This window comes from Lissotriton helveticus, chromosome 12 (assembly GCF_964261635.1).
Source record: "Lissotriton helveticus chromosome 12, aLisHel1.1, whole genome shotgun sequence".
Taxonomy (NCBI): domain Eukaryota; kingdom Metazoa; phylum Chordata; class Amphibia; order Caudata; family Salamandridae; genus Lissotriton; species Lissotriton helveticus.
The window spans coordinates 131,395,856-131,410,756 of record NC_136073.1 but is presented as its reverse complement, the minus strand read 5'-3'; the positions used below and the strand labels follow the sequence as shown (position 1 = coordinate 131,410,756).

General features: G+C 44.7%; 6 non-coding genes across 6 annotated transcripts; all 6 read left to right on the top strand.

The window, feature by feature from the left end:
* The first annotated feature begins 1,677 nt into the window (after positions 1-1,677).
* Positions 1,678-1,759, top strand: TRNAS-AGA (transfer RNA serine (anticodon AGA)). The gene has a single exon. It is a non-coding gene; the product is annotated as a tRNA-Ser (tRNA).
* Positions 1,760-7,572: 5,813 nt separating this feature from the next.
* On the top strand, positions 7,573-7,644 carry TRNAH-GUG (transfer RNA histidin (anticodon GUG)). The gene has a single exon. It is a non-coding gene; the product is annotated as a tRNA-His (tRNA).
* A 1,497-nt stretch (positions 7,645-9,141) lies between these two features.
* Positions 9,142-9,223, top strand: TRNAS-AGA (transfer RNA serine (anticodon AGA)). The gene has a single exon. It is a non-coding gene; the product is annotated as a tRNA-Ser (tRNA).
* Positions 9,224-10,508: 1,285 nt separating this feature from the next.
* On the top strand, positions 10,509-10,580 carry TRNAH-GUG (transfer RNA histidin (anticodon GUG)). The gene has a single exon. It is a non-coding gene; the product is annotated as a tRNA-His (tRNA).
* A 295-nt stretch (positions 10,581-10,875) lies between these two features.
* Positions 10,876-10,957, top strand: TRNAS-AGA (transfer RNA serine (anticodon AGA)). The gene has a single exon. It is a non-coding gene; the product is annotated as a tRNA-Ser (tRNA).
* A 1,648-nt stretch (positions 10,958-12,605) lies between these two features.
* Positions 12,606-12,687, top strand: TRNAS-AGA (transfer RNA serine (anticodon AGA)). Its single transcript has one exon. It is a non-coding gene; the product is annotated as a tRNA-Ser (tRNA).
* Positions 12,688-14,901: the final 2,214 nt, after the last annotated feature.

Genomic DNA, 14,901 nt, shown 5'->3' with positions numbered 1-14,901 from the left:
AGAAATCCATTTGGGTCTCCCCGCGCAGGTTCGAATCCTACCAACAACGAGAAACTTTTTAACATCGGCTACAATTTCAGAAGTTAACCTTTAGAATTTCTTCCATGTCAGTTTTATAAATAGGTGGCTTATTTTGGTGTCACTATTGCCCTTTCACATATTTATTATCGCTACCCCTTTCATATCTTTGCTATAACTCTCGTCCTACATTAGCGCTGGTGCAAACACTTCAAATTATTATACCCTGGCTCTCTCAGTCATACCATTCATGCACTTGAAACTTACTTTACCAATAAAAGAAGCAAATAGAAAAATAAAATAAAAGTGCTTGCTGGATTAGGCAAACACACTTCATAAAACTGCATTTTCTTTTCTATTCTCCCCGTGTTACAAGCTTAACTGCTCCCTGTGTAATTTCTCTTAGCCTGCTGTCCCAGGAAGAGAATTTTATCTACAGGCTCTTTCCGTGTTTTTTTCCTAGTCTTTCTTTCCCTTTTCTTAGATTTGTAACTGTTCCTTTATGTGCTCTATTTAGGCGCCATTAATCTCATTTGAGCTCCTTGTACCTGCTGCTGTTTTCTCCACACCTCATACTGCCTTTTCCCTCTTTCTCTCTTTCTCTGAGGTTGGTGGCTACTTTCCAAAGCTTCTGATGCCCCAATGTTCCTTCATCTTGTTGTCAGACGTGAATTGGAAAAGCAACCAAATTAACAAGCCTTTACCACTCATAGATGGCAGAGGTTTATACTTTAATTCAATGAGCTAAGAAAAGCGTGTTGTGGGGCCCCTATGAGCCATGGTGCTTGCTTCATCATAATTGGGCGCGCAGTCATTAGCCACAGCTCTGATCATGGGTCACTGAGGTCAGTTTCAATAATTCCTCAAAAACCTAACCATGCAGTCCCCCCTAACTGTATAGTTATCTTGCTTTACTGCTGTTTGTGTGATTAGCTGGGAGGAGCTCACGGCAGCATCCTCCCTATAAAAGTATAGATGGACCGCTCCTTAATTTTTTCTTGCTTCACATACAGATGGCTTGAGGAGGTACAGGGGAGATGCAGGTCTAATAGACAGAATAGAAGATCTGCACCAGGTGTGTTTCTCTGCATTGGTGTCCCATCACAGGCCAACAAGTGTATGTGTGATCTTTGACTTCTGGCAGTTCACAAGCAGGCAACCAGGAAACGGTTTCAGCCTATCAACCACTGAGGAGACAAAGCCTTGAACACATTCAGCCTATCACTGGAGTTCCCTGAGTGTTTCGAATTATAAATTCTCCATGTCACTGTATGTTATTGAGCCCAAGTAGCTCCCCGTGATCGTATAGTGGTTAGTACTCTGCGTTGCGGCTGCAGCAACCTCGGTTCGAATCCGAGTCACGGCATTGTGGTTGGCAATGTCACAGCAGTTGGGTTTTTCTTTTACAGAATTACCAAATGTACCAGTTGTTTTTGTAAAATGTCTATTAAAAACAGATCCTTTAAAATATTTAAACGATTTAACGACAAATTATTTAAACACACATGATTATAAGATGTAGCCTTATTTTTGTTTTTAGGAGAGAATGTGCCTGCTGAAAATCATTATTTTTAAAAAGTGCATTGCAGGATATCAGGAATTTGCTGTGGCACACCTTGAAAACTTTTATGCAGATTATTTGCACAAAACTTACAGTCAGTTGTTGTGGCCGAGTGGTTAAGGCGATGGACTAGAAATCCATTGGGGTCTCCCCGCGCAGGTTCGAATCCTGCCAACAACGAGAAACTTTTTAACATCGGCTACAATTTCAGAAGTTAACCTTTAGAATTTCTTCCATGTCAGTTTTATAAATAGGTGGCTTATTTTGGTGTCACTATTGCCCTTTCACATATTTATTATCGCTACCCCTTTCATATCTTTGCTATAACTCTCGTCCTACATTAGCGCTGGTGCAAACACTTCAAATTATTATACCCTGGCTCTCTCAGTCATACCATTCATGCACTTGAAACTTACTTTACCAATCAAGTCAAGTCAAGTCAAGTAATTTATATAGCGCACTACATACCCAGAGGGTCTCAAGGCGCTTAGGAAGGGGAGGAGGATTACTTGTCAAATATCCACGTTTTAAGTTGCTTTCTGAATGCTAGGTGGTTCTGGGTAAGGCGAAGGTAAGTGGGGAGTGAGTTCCAAGTTTTAGCAGCCAGGTATGAGAAGGATCTGCCTCCCATGGTGGTCTTGTTGATGCGGGGTACAGTGGCGAGGGCTTGGCTGGAAGAACGTAGTTGGCGGGAGGGGGTGTAGAAGGACAGTCGTGAGTTGAGGCATTCTGGTCCGATGTCGTAGAGTGATTTGTGAGCGTGGGTTAGCAGTCGGAAAGTGATTCTCTTATTGACGGGTAGCCAGTGGAGGTCTTTCAGGTGACCAGAGATGTGTTCGTTGCGCGGGATGTCTAATATGATCCTGGCTGAGGCGTTTTGGATTCGTTGGAGTTTCTTCTGGAGTTTAGCGGTAATACCTGCGTAGAGGGTGTTTCCGTAGTCCAGTCGGCTCGTGACCAGAGCATGGGTGACTGTTTTCCTGGTTTCGGTGGGGATCCAGCGAAATGTTTTTTTGAGCATGCGAAGAATGTTGAAGCAGGATGAAGAGACGGCGTTGACTTGTCTGTTCATTGAGAGTGAAGAGTCCAGGATGACGCCTAGGTTCCGTGCGTGGTCTGTCGGGATGGGTGCTTTTCCAAGGGCTTCCGGCCACCAAGAGTCGTCCCATGCAGAGGGGGATGTGCCTAAGATGAGGACTTCTGTTTTATCTGAGTTCAGTTTCAGACGGCTGTGTTTCATCCATTCGGCAACTTCTTTCATTCCTGCGTGTAGGTTAGTTTTGGCGGTGCTGGGGTCATTGGTGAGAGAAAGGATCAGTTGAGTGTCATCCGCTTAAGAGATGATGTTGAGGTTGTGTTGGCGGGCGATGGCCGCGAGGGGGCTCATGTATACGTTGAAGAGGGTGGGGCTGAGTGAGGATCCTTGTGGTACGCCACAGATGACTTCAGAGGCCTCGGACTTGAATGGTGGAAGGCGGACTCTCTGGGTTCTTCCGGTGAGGAACGATGTGATCCATTCGAGTGCTTTTCCTTGTATTCCGATGTTTCTGAGGCGTTGTAAAAGGGTGCTGTGGCAGACTGTGTCGAATGCTGCAGAGAGGTCGAGGAGGATGAGGGCGACTGTGTCTCCATTGTCCAGTAGAGTTCGAATGTCGTCTGTTGCTGCGATGAGGGCGGTCTCAGTGCTGTGTTTTGCTCGGAAGCCAGATTGTGAGGAGTCGAGGGATTTGTTGGCTTCGAGAAAAGCGGCGAGCTGGTTGTTGACAGCTTTCTCAATTACTTTGGCCGGGAATGGAAGGAGCGAAATGGGGCGGTAATTTTTTAGTTCGGTGGGGTCCGCTGTGGGTTTTTTCAGAAGGGCGGTGAGTTCAGCGTGTTTCCAGTTTTCCGGGAAGGTGGCGGAGTTGAAGGAACAGTTGTTGACGTCTCGGAGGTGCGGTGCTATGACGGAGTCTGCTTTGTTGAAGATGTGGTGAGGACATGGGTCTGTGGGTGATCCTGAGTGGATGGAGTTCATCAGGCGGATGGTGTCCTCAGTGGAGATTGGGTTCCAGTCGTTAAGGGTGTTCACGGGGGGAGAATGTTCAGCATATGGTTGGGTGGGTAGGTCTCCGGGTTGGTTGTCGAAGCTGTTGTGGATGTCTGCAATCTTGTTGTGGAAGAATGAGGCTAGGGAGTCGCAGAGGGCTTGAGAGGGTGTGATGTCGTTGGAGTTGGCCGAGGGATTGGAAAATTCCTTGACGATGTTGAAAAGTTCCTTGCTGTTGTGGACGTTGTTGTCAAGTCGATCCTTGAATGCTGTTTTCTTGGCCTTTCGGATTAGTTGGTGGTGAGTGCGGGTGGCGTTTTTGAAGGCGTCCTTGGTGCTAGTGGTTGGGTCTTTTTTCCAGGCCTTTTCAAGGGAGCGGCAGAGTTTCTTGGATTTCTTAAGATCATCGTTGAACCATGAGGTCTTCTTGTTGCCAGGTTTGCTTTGACGTTTTTTCAGTGGTGCTAAGGTGTCGGCGGTGTTGGATAACCATAGGGTGAAGTTGGCGGCGGCTTGGTCTGGGTTAGAAGAGTGGGCTGGGGTGTTTAGAAGGAGCGATGAGGAGATCTGGTCGGTGATAATCTTGTTCCAGTTTCTTTGCAGAGTTGGTTGGGGGTGGTTGATGGGTTTCGGCTTGTTGTAGGTGAAGTGAACGCAGCTGTGGTCAGTCCAGAGGAGATCCGTAGTGTGGCTGAAGGAGACATGATTGCTGGAGGTGAAGATGGGGTCGAGTGTGTGACCTGCGATGTGGGTGGGGGAAGTGACCAGTTGTTTAAGTCCGAGGTTGGCGAGGTTGTCCAAGAGGGTGGTGGTGTTGCGGTCGTTGATCTTTTCAAGGTGAAAATTGAGGTCTCCCAGAAGGATGTAGTCTTTGGAGGGGAGCGGGTGTGGAGTGATGAAGTCCGTGATGTCCTCACTGAATTTTGCGCGGGGTCCTGGTGGTCTGTAGAGGAGGGTGCCTCTGAGTGTGGTTTTGGGGTCGATGTGGATCTGGAAGTGAAGGTGTTCGGAGTTGGCGAGGTTGGTGTCAGAGCAGGTTGAGATGCGGATTGATTTCTTATGGACGATAGCGATTCCTCCTCCTGTGTGGCCGGGACGGTCTTTGCGAGTGATCTTATAGTCTTCAGGGATGGCAATGGTGATGTCTGGGGCGGAGGAAGCGTTCATCCATGTTTCCGTTAGGAAGGCGATGTCTGGAGAGATGTTGTCTAGTAGATTCCATAGGTCAATGGCGTGTCTGTGGACCGAGCGGGTGTTGAGAAGGATGCATTGTAGGTGGTTGGGGTCGGGAATCTGTGGTGTGGTCGTAGCGGAGATGTAGTCGGTGCCGCTGAATTTGCAGGAGTAGCAGGAGAAAGGTCCATGGGTGTGTCCAGGAGCTGCTTGGACGCAGTTGGGGGCTCGACCAGGGTTAAGGGCTAGGAGGGTGGCGGCGGCGTAGGTAATGCGGGAGGGCTGGGCGGGACGGGGGCCAGGGGGTCTGGCGCTGGGTGCGGTCCAGGCGCGGACGGGCGTAGACGGGCTTACCTTTGGCGCACCTTCGGCGTGGCCGAATCGCGTGGACGCTGCGCGTGGGAGCATTTGGCCATAAATGGATGGTGGGGGGGGCGGAGGGTGGGAGGGGCAGCAGCTGGGAGGCGGTGGTGGGAGGAGGGGCTGACCAGGGGCCAAACAACAACAAAAACACAAAATGGAGGGTCAAAGGCGAGCGCAGCCAGGGGCAGAAAATGCAAAGCGAGTAATAATAGAGCCTAAAGCGCACTAATCAATATCAGTGTAGCGGCAATCACTGTAACAGACTCGGCGAGGACGCGCTACAAAATTAATAAATAATTGTTCAACAGTGCAGCTCGAGTAAATTAATGGATCGGCAGAGCAGAGCTGTAGTTAAATAAATAAATAGATGCGTGCAGCGCTAGGCGTTCAGAGGGCTTTACAAATGCAGGGTAGGAGATCAAAACGATACCAGCGTGATAGCAGACAGGAGCGTGGAGGAGCAACCGGACTGAAGGAGGGTCCAGGCGGTCACAGCGAGCTCAGGAGCGAGTACAGGAGTTAATCGTGGGTGGGAGGGGCAGCAGCTGGGAGGCGGTGGCGGGAGGAGGGGCTGACCAGGGGCCAAACAACAACAAAAACACAAAATGGAGGGTCAAAGGCGAGCGCAGCCAGGGGCAGAAAATGCAAAGCGAGTAATAATAGAGCCTAAAGCGCACTAATCAATATCAGTGTAGCGGCAATCACTGTAACAGACTCGGCGAGGACGCGCTACAAAATTAATAAATAATTGTTCAACAGTGCAGCGCGAGTAAATTAATGGATCGGCAGAGCAGCGCTGTAGTTAAATAAATAAATAGATGTGTGCAGCGCTAGGCATTCAGAGGGCTTTACAAATGCAGGGTAGGAGATCAAAACGATACCAGCGTGATAGCAGACAGGAGCGTGGAGGAGCAACCGGACTGAAGGAGGGTCCAGGCGGTCACAGCGAGCTCAGGAGCGAGTACAGGAGTTAATCGTGGGTGGGAGGGGCAGCAGCTGGGAGGCGGTGGCGGGAGGAGGGGCTGACCAGGGGCCAAACAACAACAAAAACACAAAATGGAGGGTCAAAGGCGAGCGCAGCCAGGGGCAGAAAATGCAAAGCGAGTAATAATAGAGCCTAAAGCGCACTAATCAATATCAGTGTAGCGGCAATCACTGTAACAGACTCAGCGAGGACGCGCTACAAAATTAATAAATAATTGTTCAACAGTGCAGCGCGAGTAAATTAATGGATCGGCAGAGTAGTTAAATAAATAAATAGATGCGTGCAGCGCTAGGCGTTCAGAGGGCTTTACAAATGCAGGGTAGGAGATCAAAACGATACCAGCGTGATAGCAGACAGGAGCGTGGAGGAGCAACCGGACTGAAGGAGGGTCCAGGCGGTCACCAATAAAAGAAGCAAATAGAAAAATAAAACAAAAGTGCTTGCTGGATTAGGCAAACACACTTCATAAAACTGCATTTTCTTTTCTATTCTCCCCGTGTTACAAGCTTAACTGCTCCCTGTGTAATTTCTCTTAGTCTGCTGTCCCAGGAAGAGAATTTTATCTACAGGCTCTTTCCGTGTTTTTTTCCTAGTCTTTCTTTCCCTTTTCTTAGATTTGTAACTGTTCCTTTACGTGCTCTATTTAGGCGCCATTAATCTCATTTGAGCTCCTTGTACCTGCTGCTGTTTTCTCCACACCTCATACTGCCTTTTCCCTCTTTCTCTCTTTCTCTGAGGTTGGTGGCTACTTTCCAAAGCTTCTGATGCCCCAATGTTCCTTCATCTTGTTGTCAGACGTGAATTGGAAAAGCAACCAAATTAACAAGCCTTTACCACTCATATATGGCAGAGGTTTATACTTTAATTGAGCTAAGAAAAGCGTGTTGTGGGGCCCCTACGAGCCATGGTGCTTGCTTCATCATAATTGGGCACACAGTCATTAGCCACAGCTCTGATCATGGGTCACTGAGGTCAGTTTCAATAATTCCTCAAAAACCTAACCATGCAGTCCCCCCTAACTGTGTAGTTATCTTGCTTTACTGCTGTTTGTGTGATTAGCTGGGAGGAGCTCACGGCAGCATCCTCCCTATAAAAGTGTAGATGGACCGCTCCTTAACTCTTTCTTGCTTCACATACAGATGGCTTGAGGAGGTACAGGGGAGATGCAGGTCTACTAGACAGTATAGAAGATCTGCGCCAGGTGTGTTTCTCTGCATTGGTATCCCATCACAGGCCCACAAGTGTATGTGTGATCTTTGACTCCTGGCAGTTCACAAGCAGGCGGCCAGGAAACAGTTTCAGCCTATCAACCACTGAGGAGACAAAGCCTTTGTATAAGGAATGAGGAAGCAATTAACACATTCAGCCTATCACAGGAGTTCCCTGAGTGTACCGAATTATAAATTCTCCATGTCACTGTATGTTATTGAGCCCAAGTAGCTCGCCGTGATCGTATAGTGGTTAGTACTCTGCGTTGTGGCCGCAGCAACCTTGGTTCGAATCCGAGTCACGGCATTGTGGTTGGCAATGTCACGGCAGTTGGGTTTTTCTTTTACAGAATTACAAAATGTACCAGTTGTTTTTGTAAAATGTCTATTAAAAACAGATCCTTTAAAATATTTAAACGATCTAACGACAAATTATTTTAACACACATGATTATAAGATGTAGCTATATTGTACCTACTGACATAAATTATCGTTCTTGAACCTATTTGCGGTGGGGGAATGGAGCTCTCCCCCATGCCAATCAGAATGCAGATGAATGCAGTTGCAGTTGAGTGACCTGTATTGTGGCTGTCTAGAGGGAATGCACAAATGTAGCTGTCTCGCAGCCCAATCCAGACGTCAATTGGAGACAGGTTTTCAGGCAAATAGAGCAGTAAGTGCAGAGAAATGCTCACTCTCTAAAAATGGCATTTATAAAGTAGTAAAGTTAAATCCAACCTCACCAGTAAATAGGATTTATCAATAAATAAATAAAGCTTCTCCTCTCTGATATGGAATTACCCCCCAAAAAGTATAAGGGAATACCCAATGCTAACCTACGAGAGGGGCAGACCTCACAGTAGTGAAAAATGTAATAGACTGTTTTGTACTACCAGGACATGCAAACTACCACAGTACATGTCTTACCTTTTACTTACATAGCATGATGCCCCTAGGACTACCTAGGGCCTACCTTTTGGTTAATTATATGTAATAAAATTGGAGTTTAAGGCTTGGCAAGTAGTTTTAAATGGCAAGTCGAAGTGGCAGTACACTGCAGCACAGGCACTGCAGTAGCAGGCTTGAGACAGGTTTGAAATGATACTTTTTTGGGCGGCACAATCAGTTCCTGGGTATATGGTATACCACTTTACAAGGGGCTTTCAAGTCAATGAAATCTGTCAGTCAGGTATACTCCAATTACACACATGATTTGGGAAGAAGCACGTTCACTTCAGCACTGATTAGTAGCAATAAAGTGATAAGAGTCCTAAGGCCAACAAAAAGATACAGCAAAATGCGTAGGTGAAAAGCAATAAGGTAGGGTTGAGGCCACCTTAAGAATGCAAGGTCTAACAAAAACAAACTAAGGATAACATGAGTAAAACATCAGGTTTCTCTACGGCATTTGGTGAGACAAGTGTGCCTTCTTTTATCTTCCATAAATGCAACCTTTCCCTGACCCCTTTATTATATAGCTCGTCAAGTAAAAAAGATAAAGCACTTACAAAGGAGCCTCAAATACTCAAAGATGGTAGACTTCTGTAATATGGGCCATAGACTAAAAGCAGCACGAAAACAGAGTGCAATAGGGTCCCAAAAACTTGAGTGCCACATGAGAGTATGAATGAAAGCCTATCCTTTTCCAAACTAGAGATATACTCATGCAATTTTTGTTTTTAGGAGAGAATGTGCCTGCTGAAAAATACATTATTTAAAAAAAGTGCATTGCAGAATACCAGGAATTTGCTGTGGGACACCTTGAAAACTTTCATACAGATTATTAGCACAAAACTTACAGTCAGTTGTTGTGGCCGAGTGGTTAAGGCGATGGACTAGAAATCCATTGGGGTCTCCCCGCGCAGGTTCGAATCCTGCCAACAACGAGAAACTTTTTAACATCGGCTACAATTTCAGAAGTTAACCTTTAGAATTTCTTCCATGTCAGTTTTATAAATAGGTGGCTTATTTTGGTGTCACTATTGCCCTTTCACATATTTATTATCCCTACCCCTTTCATATCTTTGCTATAACTCTCGTCCTACATTAGCGCTGGTGCAAACACTTCAAATTATTATACCCTGGCTCTCTCAGTCATACCATTCATGCACTTGAAACTTACTTTACCAATAAAAGAAGCAAATAGAAAAAAAAAATAAAAGTGCTTGCTGGATTAGGCCAACACACTTCATAAAACTGCATTTTCTTTTCTATTCTCCCCGTGTTACAAGCTTAACTACTCCCTGTGTAATTTCTCTTAGCCTGCTGTCCCAGGAAGAGAATTTTATCTACAGGCTCTTTCCGTGTTTTTTCCTAGTCTTTCTTTCCTTTTTCTTAGATTTGTAACTGTTCCTTTACGTGCTCTATTTAGGCGCCATTAATCTCATTTGAGCTCCTTGTACCTGCTGCTGTTTTCTCCACACCTCATACTGCCTTTTCCCTCTTTCTCTCTTTCTCTGAGGTTGGTGGCTACTTTCCAAAGCTTCTGATGCCCCAATGTTCCTTCATCTTGTTGTCAGACGTGAATTGGAAAAGCAACCAAATTAACAAGCCTTTACCACTCATACATGGCAGAGGTTTATACTTTAATTCAATGAGCTAAGAAAAGCGTGTTGTGGGGCCCCTATGAGCCATGGTGCTTGCTTCATCATAATTGGGCGCGCAGTCATTAGCCACAGCTCTGATCATGGGTCACTGAGGTCAGTTTCAATAATTCCTCAAAAACCTAACCATGCAGTCCCCCCTAACTGTATAGTTATCTTGCTTTACTGCTGTTTGTGTGATTAGCTGGGAGGAGCTCACGGCAGCATCCTCCCTATAAAAGTATAGATGGACCGCTCCTTAACTTTTTCTTGCTTCATATACAGATGGCTTGAGGAGGTACAGGGGAGATGCAGGTCTAATAGACAGAATGGAAGATCTGCGCCAGGTGTATTTCTCTGCATTGGTGTCCCATCACAGGCCCACAAGTGTATGTGTGATCTTTGACTTCTGGCAGTTCACAAGCAGGCGGCCAGGAAACGGTTTCAGCCTATCAACCACTGAGGAGACAAAGCCTTTGTATAAGGAATGAGGAAGCAATGAACACATTCAGCCTATCACAGGAGTTCCCTGAGTGTTTCGAATTATAAATTCTCCATGTCACTGTATGTTATTGAGCCCAAGTAGCTCGCCGTGATCGTATAGTGGTTAGTACTCTGCGTTGTGGCCGCAGAAACCTCGGTTCGAATCCGAGTCACGGCATTGTGGTTGGCAATGTCACGGCAGTTGGGTTTTTCTTTTACAGAATTACCAAATGTACCAGTTGTTTTTGTAAAATGTCTATTAAAAACAGATCCTTTAAAATATTTAAACGATCTAACGACAAATTATTTAAACACACATGATTATAAGATGTAGCCTTATTTTTGTTTTTAGGAGAGAATGTGCCTGCTGAAAAAAACATTATTTTTAAAAAGTGCATTGTAGGATATCAGGAACTTTCTGTGGGACACCTTGAAAACTTTCATACAGATTATTTGCACAAAACTTGCAGTCAGTTGTTGTGGCCGAGTGGTTAAGGCGATGGACTAGAAATCCATTGGGGTCCCCCCACGCAGGTTCGAATCCTGCCAACAACGAGAAACTTTTTAACATCGGCTACAATTTCAGAAGCTAACCTTTAGAATTTCTTCCATGTCAGTTTTATAAATAGGTGGCTTATTTTGGTGTCACTATTGCCCTTTCACATATTTATTATCGCTACCCCTTTCATATCTTTGCTATAACTCTCGTCCTACATTAGCGCTGGTGCAAACACTTCAAATTATTATACCCTGGCTCTCTCAGTCATACCATTCATGCACTTGAAACTTACTTTACCAATAAAAGAAGCAAATAGAAAAATAAAACAAAAGTGCTTGCTGGATTAGGCAACACACTTCATAAAACTGCATTTTCTTTTCTATTCTCCCCGTGTTACAAGCTTAACTGCTCCCTGTGTAATTTCTCTTAGCCTGCTGTCCCAGGAAGAGAATTTTATCTACAGGCTCTTTCCGTGTTTTTTTCCTAGTCTTTCTTTCCTTTTTCTTAGATTTGTAACTGTTCCTTTACGTGCTCTATTTAGGCGCCATTAATCTCATTTGAGCTCCTTGTACCTGCTGCTGTTTTCTCCACACCTCATACTGCCTTTTCCCTCTTTCTCTCTTTCTCTGAGGTTGGTGGCTACTTTCCAAAGCTTCTGATGCCCCAATGTTTCTTCATCTTGTTGTCAGACGTGAATTGGAAAAGCAACCAAATTAACAAGCCTTTACCACTCATATATGGCAGAGGTTTATACTTTAATTGAGCTAAGAAAAGCGTGTTGTGGGGCCCCTACGAGCCATGGTGCTTGCTTCATCATAATTAGGCACGCAGTCATTAGCCACAGCTCTGATCATGGGTCACTGAGGTCAGTTTCAATAATTCCTCAAAAACCTAACCATGCAGTCCCCCCTAACTGTGTAGTTATCTTGCTTTACTGCTGTTTGTGTGATTAGCTGGGAGGAGCTCACAGCAGCATCCTCCCTATAAAAGTGTAGATGGACCGCTCCTGAACTTTTTCTTGCTTCACATACAGAAGGCTTGAGGAGGTACAGGGGAGATGCAGGTCTAATAGACAGAATAGAAGATCTGCGCCAGGTGTGTTTCTCTGCATTGGTGTCCCATCACAGGCCCACAAGTGTATGTGTGATCTTTGACTTCTGGCAGTTCACAAGCAGGCGGCCAGGAAACGGTTTCAGCCTCTCAACCACTGAGGAGACAAAGCCTTTGTATAAGGAATGAGGAAGCAATGAACACATTCAGCCTATCACAGGAGTTCCCTGAGTGTTCCGAATTATAAATTCTCCATGTCACTGTATGCTATTGAGCCCAAGTAGCTAGCCGTGATCGTATAGTGGTTAGTACTCTGTGTTGTGGCCGCAGCAACCTCGGTTCGGATCCGAGTCACGGCATTGTGGTTGGCAATGTCACGGCAGTTGGGTTTTTCTTTTGCAGAATTACCAAATGTACCAGTTGTTTTTGTAAAATGTCTATTAAAAACAGATCCTTTAAAATATTTAAACGATCTAACGACAAATTATTTAAACACACATGATTATAAGATGTAGCCTTATTTTTGTTTTTAGGAGAGAATGTGCCTGCTGAAAAAAACATTATTTTTAAAAAGTGCATTGTAGGATATCAGGAACTTTCTGTGGGACACCTTGAAAACTTTCATACAGATTATTTGCACAAAACTTGCAGTCAGTTGTTGTGGCCGAGTGGTTAAGGCGATGGACTAGAAATCCATTGGGGTCCCCCCACGCAGGTTCGAATCCTGCCAACAACGAGAAACTTTTTAACATCGGCTACAATTTCAGAAGCTAACCTTTAGAATTTCTTCCATGTCAGTTTTATAAATAGGTGGCTTATTTTGGTGTCACTATTGCCCTTTCACATATTTATTATCGCTACCCCTTTCATATCTTTGCTATAACTCTCGTCCTACATTAGCGCTGGTGCAAACACTTCAAATTATTATACCCTGGCTCTCTCAGTCATACCATTCATGCACTTGAAACTTACTTTACCAATAAAAGAAGCAAATAGAAAAATAAAACAAAAGTGCTTGCTGGATTAGGCAACACACTTCATAAAACTGCATTTTCTTTTCTATTCTCCCCGTGTTACAAGCTTAACTGCTCCCTGTGTAATTTCTCTTAGCCTGCTGTCCCAGGAAGAGAATTTTATCTACAGGCTCTTTCCGTGTTTTTTTCCTAGTCTTTCTTTCCTTTTTCTTAGATTTGTAACTGTTCCTTTACGTGCTCTATTTAGGCGCCATTAATCTCATTTGAGCTCCTTGTACCTGCTGCTGTTTTCTCCACACCTCATACTGCCTTTTCCCTCTTTCTCTCTTTCTCTGAGGTTGGTGGCTACTTTCCAAAGCTTCTGATGCCCCAATGTTTCTTCATCTTGTTGTCAGACGTGAATTGGAAAAGCAACCAAATTAACAAGCCTTTACCACTCATATATGGCAGAGGTTTATACTTTAATTGAGCTAAGAAAAGCGTGTTGTGGGGCCCCTACGAGCCATGGTGCTTGCTTCATCATAATTAGGCACGCAGTCATTAGCCACAGCTCTGATCATGGGTCACTGAGGTCAGTTTCAATAATTCCTCAAAAACCTAACCATGCAGTCCCCCCTAACTGTGTAGTTATCTTGCTTTACTGCTGTTTGTGTGATTAGCTGGGAGGAGCTCATGGCAGCATCCTCCCTATAAAAGTGTAGATGGACCGCTCCTTAACTCTTTCTTGCTTCACATACAGATGGCTTGAGGAGGTACAGGGGAGATGCAGGTCTACTAGACAGTATAGAAGATCTGCGCCAGGTGTGTTTCTCTGCATTGGTGTCCCATCACAGGCCCACAAGTGTATGTGTGATCTTTGACTCCTGGCAGTTCACAAGCAGGCGGCCAGGAAACAGTTTCAGCCTATCAACCACTGAGGAGACAAAGCCTTTGTATAAGGAATGAGGAAGCAATTAACACATTCAGCCTATCACAGGAGTTCCCTGAGTGTACCGAATTATAAATTCTCCATGTCACTGTATGTTATTGAGCCCAAGTAGCTCGCTGTGATCGTATAGTGGTTAGTACTCTGCGTTGTGGCCGCAGCAACCTGGGTCGAATCCGAGTCTTGGCAATGTCACGGCAGTTGGGTTTTTCTTTTACAGAATTACCAAATGTACCAGTTGTTTTTGTAAAATGTCTATTAAAAACAGATCCTTTAAAATATTTAAACGATCTAACGATAAATTATTTTAACACACATGATTATAAGATGTAGCTATATTGTACCTACTAACATAAATTATCGTTCTTGAACCTATTTGCGGTGGGGGAATGGAGCTCTCCCCCATACCAATCAGAATGCAGATGAATGCAGTTGCAGTTGAGTGACCTGTATTGTGGCTGTCTAGAGGGAATGCACAAATGTAGCTGTCTCGCAGCCCAATCCAGACGTCAATTGGAGACAGGTTTTCAGGCAAATAGAGCAGTAAGTGCAGAGAAATGCTCACTCTCTAAAAATGGCATTTATAAAGTAGTAAAGTTAAATCCAACCTCACCAGTAAATAGGATTTATCAATAAATAAATAAAGCTTCTCCTCTCTGATATGGAATTACCCCCCAAAAAGTATAAGGGAATACCCAATGCTAACCTACGAGAGGGGCAGACCTCACAGTAGTGAAAAATGTAATAGACTGTTTTGTACTACCAGGACATGCAAACTACCACAGTACATGTCTTACCTTTTACTTACATAGCATGATGCCCCTAGGACTACCTAGGGCCTACCTTTTGGTTAATTATATGTAATTAAATTGGAGTTTAAGGCTTGGCAAGTAGTTTTAAATGGCAAGTCGAAGTGGCAGTACACTGCAGCACAGGCACTGCAGTAGCAGGCTTGAGACAGGTTTGAAATGATACTTTTTTGGGCGGCACAATCAGTTCCTGGGTATATGGTATACCACTTTACAAGGGGCTTTCAAGTCAATGAAATCTG